At 43.6% G+C, this 12,251-nt stretch overlaps 1 non-coding gene across 1 annotated transcript; it reads right to left on the bottom strand.

Moving 5' to 3' along the window:
• Window positions 1–261: 261 nt before the first annotated feature.
• Window positions 262–367, bottom strand: LOC145580477 (small nucleolar RNA R71). Its single transcript, XR_014099509.1, has one exon. It is a non-coding gene; the product is annotated as a small nucleolar RNA R71 (small nucleolar RNA).
• Window positions 368–12,251: the final 11,884 nt, after the last annotated feature.

Below are 12,251 nucleotides of genomic sequence, written 5' to 3' on the forward strand. Positions count from 1 at the left end.
CTTTGATAGAGAGGAAACAATTCTCGGGTGGAAAATTTGAGAGCCCTCATGAGCATTTAAAAGAATTTGAGAAATATTGTGACACAATCAAAGCCAATGGGGTGACTCAAGAGTACATCCGCCTTAAGATGTTTCCATTTTCTTTAATTGGGAGAGGTCTAGAATGGCTAGAGAAGGAGGTGCCCCCTAACTCTCTCACAACTTGGGATATGATAACTACGGCTTTCTTGAGGAGATTTTACAACCATAGGAAGACCGCCGAGGCTCGGTCTTTGATTCAAGGTTTTCGCCAAAAGAGTGGTGAGACTCTAACTGCGGCATGGGACCGGTACAAAGAGCTTCAACGTCAATGCCCACATCATGGGATACCCAAGTATCAACTCATCCACACTTTCTATGGAGGTCTCTCACCTCAAGAGAGAACAAGCCTAGATGCCGCCGCCGGCGGTCCAATCATGAACAAAGGAGAGGATGAAGTGGAATGCATCATAGAGGAGGCCGCAAAGCATTATGATGATTGGTATGAAGGAGAAAGGGAGGCCACTTCTAGTAAGGGTGTCTATGCATTGGAGCAAGCCAACGCAATCAACAACCTTTCTTCCCAAATATCCAAGATGGCCAAGCAAATGGACGAAATGATGAAAGAAAGGTCCAACCCTCATGGTAATACCTCCCCTTCAACCAAGGGAGGCAATGGTATGACTACTTCTTCCCCCTCTTCTTATAATAAAATGCCTCAAGGATGCATGTTTTGCTCAAATTGTGAAACCTATGATCATGATACCTCCCATTGTGTGTATGCTTGTGAAGTTCAACCCCCTCCCTATGAACATGATGATAATGTAGAAGATGTCAATGTTATGAATTTTTCTCCTAGAATGGAAAATGTAGGGAACTTGAGGCCAAACTCCAATCAAATGGGGAATTGGAATCAAGGTGGAAACCGTGGTTGGAACCAAAGTGGTGGTGGTTATGGTAACCAATACCATGGTGGGGGAGGCCCTTCCAATTTCAATGGAAGAGGCTACTCTAACCGAAGGGGGTATGGTTATCAAAACCAACAACCCAACTCCCGATACCATGACCATCAAAATCAAAATTTTGGTGATCAAGGTAACATGGGAAACAATCGACAAAGCAATGTTCCCAACCAAGGCACCGGAGGCAATAGGGGCCAAAATGTTTCTAACTATGCCCAAACCAGTAGGCCTCCGGGTTTCCATCAATCCCAACTTCCTCCACCTCAACAACCTCTTCAAATTGAGGCCCCTCCTAATGATCCCGTGATGGCTAAGCTAGATGCCATCATGAAAATGCATGAGGAGGAAAAGAAGAGAAATGAAGAGGATAAAAAGCGAGCCAATGCTCATATGAAAATGCTTGAAACCCAAATTGCTCAACTTGCTTCTAATTCCTCTTCTTCTTCTTCTTCCTCTATCCCTAGTCAAGGAGTCAACCCAAAACCTTTGTATGCCGTGACAAAAAGGAGTGGAAAGGTAGTAGGGAGTGACCCCTTAGTTGAGGAGGAACCTCAAAATGAAGTAGAGTTAGAGAGAGGGGATGAGAGAACCAAAGAGCCTTCTAATGTTGAGAAGGAGAAGGATGTTGAGGTGCAAAAGGAGAAAGAAACCACCCCCTTGCCCCTAAATCTCCAATCTAGAGAGGAGATACTACCTTTTCCCCAAAGATTTGTGAGAGCTAAGCTTGACGCTCAATTTGGGAAGTTTTTGGATGTGATTAGGAATTTGCATGTTTCCCTTCCTTTTGTAGATGCCATGAAACAAATGCCCCATTACTCTAAGTTTTTGAAAGATCTATTGAGTGGGAGAAGGGAGTGTGAAACGGTGAGTTTGACCGCCAATTGTAGTGCAATCCTTTCCAACAAACTTCTCGCCAAGTTGAAGGATCCGGGTAACTTTTCCATCCCTTGTTCTATTAATGGTATTGAATTTGACAAAGCTTTGTGTGATTTAGGAGCAAGTGTGAGCCTCATGCCCTACTCCGTCTACCAAAATCTTAGTGTAGGAACCCTTTCCCCCACTAACATTACTCTCCAACTAGCGGATCGGTCCATTAAGTTTCCCATGGGTAAGGTTGAGGACATTCCCCTTAGGGTAGGAAAGTTCACATTCCCCGTGGATTTTTATGTGCTAGAGATGGATGAGGATGAGAGGATTCCTATTATCTTGGGTAGGCCGTTTTTAGCCACTTCTAGGGCCATCATTGATGTGAAGGAGGGTAAAATATCTTTGAAAATTGACAATGATTCAATTGAGTTTAATTTGAATAATGTCATGCAACAACCTTACTCAAGTGGTGAATGCTTTAGAGTAGATGTTCTAGATACCATGCTTAGTGAATTTTCTCGTTCCCATTTGCATGCTTCTAACGATCCCCTAGAAAGCTTATTGTTGAATGATTCTAAGCTAGGTGCTCACAAGGACGACATTCAATTCTATGAGGATTTGCTAGAGGAAAGCAAGAGCGAGTGCATGGATGAGAGCATGGAGGAAGAGGCTTTTCACACCCATGATCTCTTTCAAGTTGAGGAAAGAGAGGAGAACACCAATGGTAAGGGAGCACCAAAGGTAGACTTGAAACCTCTACCTTTGGGCTTGAGGTATGTATTTCTTGGTTCTAATGAGTCTTTCCCCGTAATTGTTAATTCCAACCTAACGGAGGAGCAAACCTCCCTCTTGATCAATGTTTTGAAAAAACACAAGAAAGCTTTAGGCTATACCATTGATGACATCAAAGGTATAAGTCCTTCTTTATGCATGCACAAAATTGATCTAGAGGGAGATGCCAAACCCGTTAGGCAAAGGCAAAGGAAGCTTAACCCTTCCATGTAAGAGGTTGTGCGGAAGGAAGTGGCTAAGCTTCTTGATGCGGGAATTATATACCCAATTGCTCATAGTGATTGGGTATCTCCCGTGCAAGTTGTGCCTAAGAAAGGGGGAATGACGGTAGTGAAAAATGATCATGATCAACTAGTTCCCACTAGGCTTGTAACCGGTTGGCGCATGTGCATTGATTATCGCCAACTTAACACAAGTACATGCAAAGATCATTTTCCATTACCGTTCATTGATCAAATGTTGGAGAGGCTTACAAAGAATTCCTTCTATTGTTTCCTTGATGGTTATTCGGGATTTTTCCAAATCCCGATTGACCCCAAGGATCAAGAGAAGACGACTTTCACATGTCCCTACGGTACTTATGCGTATCGTAGGATGCCTTTTGGGCTTTGTAATGCTCCCGCAACATTCCAACGTTGTATGATGTCTATTTTCAGTGATATGATTGAGGATGAGATAGAGGTCTTTATGGATGACTTCTCCGTTGGAGGAGCCACCTATGAAGATTGTCTATCTAATTTATCTCATTACTTAGAAAGATGTGAGAGGGCTAACCTCGTGTTGAATTGGGAAAAGTGCCATTTTATGGTAGAAAGTGGGATTGTTCTTGGGCATAAAAATTTCCCATGCCGGCATTGAGGTTGATAGAGCCAAGGTAGAGGTCATTGAGAAACTTCCTCCCCCAACCAACGTGAGGGAAGTGAGATCTTTTCTTGGCCATGCCGGGTTCTATCGGCGTTTTATAAAAGACTTTTCTTTGATTGCAAAGTCTCTTACATCCCTATTTCAACAAGATAAAGAGTTTGTATTTGATGATGCTTGTCAAGAATCTTTTTGTAGGTTGAAAGAGGCCCTTTGCACCGCCCCTATTGTCCAAGGTCCGGATTGGTCTCTTCCATTTGAGCTCATGTGCGATGCAAGCGACGAGGCTATTGGTTTGGTTCTTGGGCAACGGAAGGATGGGAAGCTTCATGTCATACATTATTTGTCCAAAACTCTCAATGATGCCCAACGAAACTACACAACCACCGAGAAGGAATTCTTAGCGGTTATTCACTCATTTGAGAAGTTTAGAACCTACCTCATTGGTTCTAGGACAATTGTGTACACCGACCATTCGGCTCTCAAATATTTGATAGGGAAGAAGGAAGCTAAACCAAGGTTGTTGAGATGGGTTTTAGTTCTCCAAGACTTTGATTATGAAATGAGAGACAAGAAGGGAGCCGAGAATGTGGTGGCGGAGCACCTTTCAAGGTTGGGCGGTGCAAGGTTCAAGGATGATGGTTTGCCAATAGAGGATGCTCTAAGGGATGATGTGCTATATGTTCTTGAGGTGAAGTCGGCTCCATGGTATGCAGATATTGTGAATTACTTGGCTTGTGGTGCCATACCTCTGGATTTCACTTCACAACAACGTCGAAAGCTCAAGCACGAGGCAAAGAGATATATTTGGGATGAACCGATTTTGTTGAAGAGAGGGGTTGATGGGTTGTTGAGGAGATGCGTCCCCAACGACGAGTTTCAAAGTGTTCTCCATATGTGCCACTCTTCTCCTTGTGGTGGGCATATGAGTGCTCAGAAAACCGCCTCAAAAGTTCTTCAATCAATGCTCTTTTGGCCTTCTTTATTCAAGGATTCTTGGATATTTGTCAAGACCTGCGATAGATGTCAAAGGGTGGGGAATATTTCGAGAAGGGATGAAATGCCACAAAACCCCATCCTTAAACTTGAAGTTTTCGATGTGGTGGGCGATAGATTTCATGGGCCCTTTTATCTCCTCAAATGGGAACAAATATATTTTGGTTGTCGTTGACTACGTGTCCAAATGGGCGGAGGCCGTAGCTTCTCCAACAAATGACTCAAAGGAGGTGGTTAACCTTTTCAAGAAAGTGATCTTCCCAAGATTCGGTGTTCCAAGAGCGATTATTAGTGACGGGGGGTCACATTTCAAGCACCACACCTTCGTGTGACTACTTGAGAAATATGGGGTATCTCACAAGCGGGGGCTTGCTTATCACCCCCAAACAAGTGGTCAAGCGGAGGTCACAAATAGAGAGCTCAAAATGATCTTGGAGAAGACAGTTGCCAGAACGAGGAAGGATTGGTCCTCTAAGCTCATTGATTCTCTATGGGCTTATAGGACCGCCTTCAAGACGCCAATTGGGACCACCCCTTACAAGCTTGTATATGGGAAGAATTGTCATTTTCCCGTGGAGATGGAGCATCGTGCTCATTGGGCGATCAAGCAAATCAACTTGGATCTCCATAGTGCGGGGGAGCAAAGGCTTTTAGAGTTGCATGAGCTAGAGGAGTTGAGGTTGAGTGCCTATGAGAATGCAAGTATGTATAAGGCAAGGTCAAAAGCGTGGCACGACGCTCAAATCATCAAGAAAGATTTTGTCAAAGGGCAAAAGGTGCTCCTCTTCAACTCAAGGTTGAAGCTCTTCCCGGGCAAGCTCCGATCAAGATGGAGTGGGCCATACATTGTTACGGAGGTATTCCCGTGTGGAGCTTATGAAATTTTCCAAGATGGCCACTCCCGTTTCAAAGTCAACGGCCACCGCCTCAAGCCTTATTTTGAAGGATCCCCAAGTGATGAACCAATTTCAGTTACTCTAATTGATGTGCATCGTCAATTCCACCCTCCTTAATCATCTCGAAGAACGTCGAGCTAACGACGCTAACCAAAAGCGCTTCCGGGAGGCAACCCGAGTTTCTAACCCCCCTTCTACCTTCTTCTCTTCATGTTGCTTTCATTTTTCAATTTACAACTTTGGATTATTGGGATTTGTGAGTTTTGATTGTATTTGAGTCTTTGATAAAAGGTGCATCTAGCATGATTGTATGGAGTTTAGATGTGTAATTAAGGACTATTTTTGCAGGCCGTTTGGTGTTATATTTGGAGCTAAGTTGGGGTTTGGAGACTTGGAAGTGAGTGAGGAGCATTTCGAGAGAAGATTTTGATGAAGACCCTGTGCGCGGGCGCGCAGGCCTGGGAGAACCCGCGCACAGGGAAGCTCAGAAAATCAGAACCTGGCAGAAACTTTTGCGCGACATGTGCGCGACATTTGCGCGGGCGCGCAGAAGAGGGCTGTGCGGGCGCGCAGGCCTGGGAGAACCCGCGCAGATTGAAGGCAAAAATACAGATTTTGGCAGAAGGTTTTACGCGGCATGTGTGCGCCATCTGCGCGGGCGCGCATTTCACTTGCGCGGACGCGCAGTATACCTACGTGGGCGCGCAGATCTGGGTTTATCGGGGCTTAAGTCTCATTTTTCCCCGATTCTTTCTTCATTTCCTCACATTCCTTCACGATTCTCACTCTCTCTCCTCAAGAACTCAAACCCTAACCTCCCAAATCTCCTCTAATCTCACTTATTTCCTCGAAATTTCACCAAATCCCTTACATTCCCTCACTTTTCTCACAAATTCATCACTTTCCCCTCTCAAAATCACCCATTTTTCACCAATTTTGGGATCGCTCCTTGGTGGCCGAAGTGGTGGTGCGTGAGTGGTCGTGGTGGTCTTCATGCTCTTCAATTGTGGTATAATCCTTAACTTTGACTACTTTGTGGCTTTAATTCATTAGATAATACCATGTTTTAGGATTGTTAAGCAAAAATTGAACTTGTATGGATTTTGTGTGATTTTGAGATAGTTTAGCTTATAATTGTGGATTTTGTTGAGATTTTCTTGGTGATTTGTGAGTATTGTTGAAGAAAATTGTTGTTTTCATGAAATTTGGCTAGCAATTACTTGACTTGGATATTGAGATTTGTGTGAGTAGTCACTAGTTTGATTTTAAGCATTGAAGATTGTTAATGTATGAGAGATTGAAAATGTATGTTAATTGAGAGTTTTTGATGCTTGATTTTGAAATTTGCCTAGTGATTCTCTCTTTAGCGATTGAGTATTGCGAATTTTGGCCTGGATTATTGTTGTTCATAGTTGTTTCTTGCTTGTGATATTTGTGTTTTGGAAAGTTGTTTCTCCTAACCCCTTTTCAGGTAGCAAAATCAAAGGCTTCATTTGTTGTTGTTGTTGTGGGAAGGTTTTGGTATTTTTGAGTGTTGGAATCACTCCGTGGTGTTCTCGGTATCTCTTTGGGTTGTGAGTAAAGTTGGTGAAGATGAGTGGTAGGAGAAGGAGTAGAAAGGAGCCTAGAATATCAGTTGATGAACCCCAACCCTCCTCTCAAAATCTAAACCAAGCACAATCCTCTCTTCCCGCCTTAAAATTTGTGAACCGACACCATGCTCCCATCCATCAAACACTCCTCAAACGCAAGCTTAACCCCACCCGACACTACTATCAACGCTCAATGCGTGACTTAGGGATAGATGAGGACCTTCGGTCCCTTCTTGACAACCTTGGGATGAGTGAGTTCATCAACCACCAATACCCAACCTTCAAGGAACCCACCTACTTGTTCCTAGCTTCTTTTGAGAAGGAACCCGTTGGAAACAACGAGTTCCAAATCTCCTTCCAACTTTTCAATGCCCGCCATGTCATCTCTCTTCGGCGTCTAAATGAACTCCTAGACTTTAACCCCGACGCCGATCTTCTTGCCCCATCCACCGAGCTCTTCCCCGAGTACGATGCTTTCCGTTGGTGGCGGACAATTACCGATTCGGATGAGTTTAGTACTCGGTACTCGGTGGCAAGCCAAATTATCCATCCAGTACTCCGCATCCTTCACCGCATCTTGGGGTTTGCGGTGTTTAGCAAACAGGATTTGAGGAAGCTCTCTCATGAAGAGCTCTTCACTCTTTGGGTCGCCACAAAGGAGGAGTTGAGTGGGCAGCTCAACATGGGGTATTGGTTTTTGCTATGTTGTGAGGCAATCAAGAATGGGAACAAGACGGGAGAGATTGCCTTAGGAGGGATGATTTCAAGGATCGCCTCGAAGCTAGGGGGTGAGGTTCTTTTCCCTTTTTGCACAAGGGTGGGAAAGGACAGAGATATGTTCGTGGACATCTCTTACATGCGGAAGTCGGTCTTCATCCAACCGACCGACGATGTGAACAACTTCCACGATTGGTGCGTTGAGAGGGAGCACCATTGCATACTTCCATTCCCGAGCCGCACTTCCTTGGAGAGGAACACAAGGAATGTGTGGAAGATTCCTAAGGACAATGGTGTCCTTCCCAACGCTCTTGGAGGTGAGCGAAATATGATCATCCGCGAGCGGCATCAACAGCAACAACAACAACAACAACAACAAGAACAACAACAACAACAACAATTTCAGCAACAACAGTTTCATCATCAACAACAACAACAACAAGGATTTCAACTACAAGGTTTTCAATATGGGGAGGGATCCCAAGGTTTGCGCGTCCCCTCCTCTAGCGAGGGAGGTATGGCCTCTTCCTCTTCTTCTTTTAACCTTGAGCGAGCTTTCCAAAACCTTTTAATGCAAGTAAACCGGTTGACGGAGGCCGCCGATGGGTACTCGGTTTACAATGCCAACATTTATGATTGGCATGTAAACCAAGGACACTTTGACCCACCGGTGAACTATCCGTATTTTCCTCCCCAACAGGGGACGGTTCCTTCTCATAAGGAACCGCATGTTGATGGCACTCCCCGTCAACCGGTTTGGCCCTATTGGTCCGGGCCTTCATCTCAAGGGCCCCCCCGAGTGAACTACCCCACCTCTGAGGGGTACGATTACAAGGCACCGGGGGGGGTGTGATTACCGTAGGGACCCCAACTACCCCATGTACACCTCCGAGCCTCTTGAGATGCCCCCTCCCTTTGACCCTCTTCCGGACTACCAACAAGAGTTGTACCGGAACCGCGGTTTTCCACCGGGTTACACCGGTGGTTGGGACCCCCATGGCCCTCCTATCGACGTCGACTACGAGTGGCGTCCCTATGGAGAGGGCTCTAGTTCTCACATGGAGGACTAGGGCCCTCGGGCCGAGTTTAGCCCTTCCTCCCACCCCATTCTCCACTTTGTTCAAACCGAGGACGGTTTTCCGTTCAAGTGTGGGGGGTGCTTATTTATTGTTTCATTTAAGGGCTTTGTTCTCATGGCGCGCAATTTTGGGCCAATAGGTGTCTTTTTGGAAGATTCCCTCCCCTCTTTTCAAAAAAATGATGATGATGATGTTTTTAATGAAACCTTGTGTTGTTTTGGCTCCCGTTTTTTTTTCGAAAATCCAAACTCCCCTTTAATCCAAACTTTTTTTTTTCTTTGATCTTTTTCTTTAGTAGTTTCTTTGTTCTATTTTGTTTTCTCTTTATTTCTTTGTATATTTTTCTCTTGCTACTAACCAAATATTTGCCGAGTTGTTTTGGACTTTGACATTTTGTAGGGCTTATGGGCGCGTTCCCCAAATTTTTCCGAACAATGGAGTTTCAACGATTGTGGATCTGCGTTTGCTAAGCGTAATTGGATGACAAATTCTCCTTCTTAACTCTTTAAATATTTGATTGGTTGCATAGCTTAGGATAGTTTAGGAAGGAGTTGAATGGTTCGAGGTTGATTGATTTGGTTCTAAGGAACCTGGGATCGTTGATGTTGTATTCAACGATCATTGTATGTCGATTGGGATTTATATGATTTACATGCCTCATTTATGAACCTTTTTGATTTCTTCCTTTTTCTTTGTGTGTTGCTTTTCTTCTTTCCTTTACGTGACATTCATAATCATGACAAGAGAAAACTTTTTGAAAATTGAGAAATTGCTCGTTCATTTGGAAATGTGGACCTATATGCTTTTGTTATGACATATTTTTGAATGCTTACCTTCCTAGTTGAAGAGGGTCTTCATGGTTTGAGAGTGCTTAGGGTTGAACTAGACACATTTTAAGCTAAGGTAGTCCGGTTTAGAACTCTTGAGGACGTTTGAACCCCTAGTTCACGGGAAAGTGGTAAGATGGTGTTGCTCTCCGTAGTGAATAGGATTCCCTTGGTTGGCAATTGCTTATTTTCATATCCCATGTGAGCGTTTATTGTTCAAGCCTCCATCACTTTTGTTGAGCGGCATTTTGGATCCTTAACTATGCGTGTCTTAATCCTTGTGTTGGTATCTAGCTCCCAAGACCGTGATCATATAACTCTAGAGGAGGAAGAGGGCATCTCTTCTCATTTTTCTTTGTTTCCTTGTGTTTTGTTACAAATTTGGTTTTTATTTTACATATACCTTCTTGCTAGCCATGTTGAGCCTTATTTCCCCTTTCTTGGTTAAACCACATTACAAACCTAGCGGCCTATGTTCTACCAACCCTTGTAGTTAGTGAAGCATCGGCTTGTGAGGTTCGAGTTTGAGAGTCTTGATTTTAAGCAAGGAAGTTGTGCAATTTGGTTTGAATGAGGTCTTGAAAGTCTATTCATGAAAAAGTGTGCAAAAGGTTTGGCAAGGAAGTTATAATTTATGGAAACCAAGCACCATTCAAAAAAAAAAATGAAGAGGAAAGAAAGAAAGGAAAAAGAGAAGGAAAAATTGAGTTGAATGAAAAAAAAAAAGGAGTAGTATTGTCATGTAATTTGTATTGAGGGTTGTTATTTGAAATTTAGGTTAGATTCCTATGTTGTTATTGAGAGATGGCCACTCTTATGCTTCACTTAGGAGTTTCCACCAAAGTTTTCAAATTAATTCCCTACCTTAACCTTTAGCCATGACATTACAACCTTAACTAAGACCCTTGGACTTTAGAGGGGCGTGGTCAAGGAAACGGTGGAGGGAGATGGATTTCAACCCTATGGAGAGAGTATTCATAGTTGAGATGTCGGGATAGCCTCATTGTTCCACATAAAATTATTTTTTTTCCGGTTCCCTCGCGGAATCATGAGGAGCCAACTAGGGGATGAATTGAAGCTAGCGGAGAGAACGTGGACCGTCTTGGATGGGGCTAGGGCGGAGGATGAAATCATTAGTTCTCTATGCTTAGCTTAGGTTTGTCTCTTTCAACCTTGAGCATCTTAAAGCGTGTTTTCCCTCTTGAATTGAGAAAGGTAGGTATTCTTTTATCAATGTCATTATATTTGAGTCCGAACTGAGCATTTCTCACCGTGGTACTTGATTGATTTTCTTGAACCTTGTCATGTTGTGTTTATTGTGTATGTTGTCTTTTGCCTTGGGTTCCTTTGCTTGAGGACAAGCAAGAAGCAAGTGTGGGGGAATTTGATGAGTGGCATTTATGCCACAATTTAGTGTTCTCTTTACGGGTTTTTCCCTCCCATTTGTAGCTTGTTTGCCCCCTTTTCTCTCCTTTTTGTTCCTCTTTTCTTTATTTGCCTTTCTCCTTGTTTTCTTTATTTTTGTTTTGTAGGAATCAAGGCATTGGAAGAAGAGCAATTCACCCCCAAACTCCCCTGTGCGCGGGCGCACAGCACTGTGAGAACCCGCGCAGGAATGCTCCAAGAACATAACACAAACAGAAGATTTTGTGCGCCTTGTGCGCGCTTTGTGTGCGGGCGTGCGACCTTGATGTGTGCGGGTGCGCGGCCCTGGGAGAACCCGCACAAAACGGCAGCAGAAGCAGAACCAAAACAGAGAGTTGTGTGCGCCTTGTGTGCGGGCGCACACTCTTCAAGCGCGGGCGCGCAGTATTGCTGGGAGAAGGCGCGCATCCATGGGTCTAATTTCCCATACCCACAGATCTGCGGGCGCACAAGATCTGCGAGGGAGCACGCACAACTTCTGCGCGGGCGCGCGGTGTATGTGCGCGGGCGCGCACCGCTGAGTTGCAGTCTTTTTATTTCGTATTTTTGTATCTTTTAAAGGACCTATATATATAGGTCGTAGGGAGATTAGTGGAGCATCTATCATTACTTAGAAACATTTTAGCCCTAATCTAGAGAGAGAAAACTCCATTAGTAGAGAGAGAAAGTGTGGAATTCCATTGATGAACTTGGATATTGAAGAAGGAGCTTGATTGAATCTTTGTAAATCTTCATCTTCAATTAATGAGCAATCTCTTGCTCTCTTTCTTTACTTTTGTATTTATTTTTGTTTGCTTATTTTGATTTTCCTTCTTTGCTTATTGATCATGTTGATGCTTATTGATTTGATGATTGATATTGTCTTCAATATGATTTGTGAGTAGTCGTCTAGCCAAGGGTGTGAGGATGGTGTAGTTGTTAATTGATTCATGCTTATGATGTTGGGGTTAAGTTAATGGTGATTAAAGTCTTTGTATGTTTGATATTCTTTAATCTTCTTGCAAGTGCACATTGTTGGTTGATTAAAGGTGAATCTTTGCTAACAAGAAACGGAAGTTGACTTAGTTAAGGTTCATTGTTATCGATAGTTCATTGATTGCACCTTCTAATATATGGTTCTAGTGTGGAAACATAGAGGCTATGTTAGGAGAAATCGATTAACCCCGGAAGGCGGTTAGATTGAGCTTTATTTCGATATTCTTGCATGCTTAGTTTACCA

This window comes from Chenopodium album, chromosome 14 (assembly GCF_948465745.1).
Source record: "Chenopodium album chromosome 14, dcCheAlbu1.1, whole genome shotgun sequence".
NCBI lineage: Eukaryota > Viridiplantae > Streptophyta > Magnoliopsida > Caryophyllales > Amaranthaceae > Chenopodium > Chenopodium album.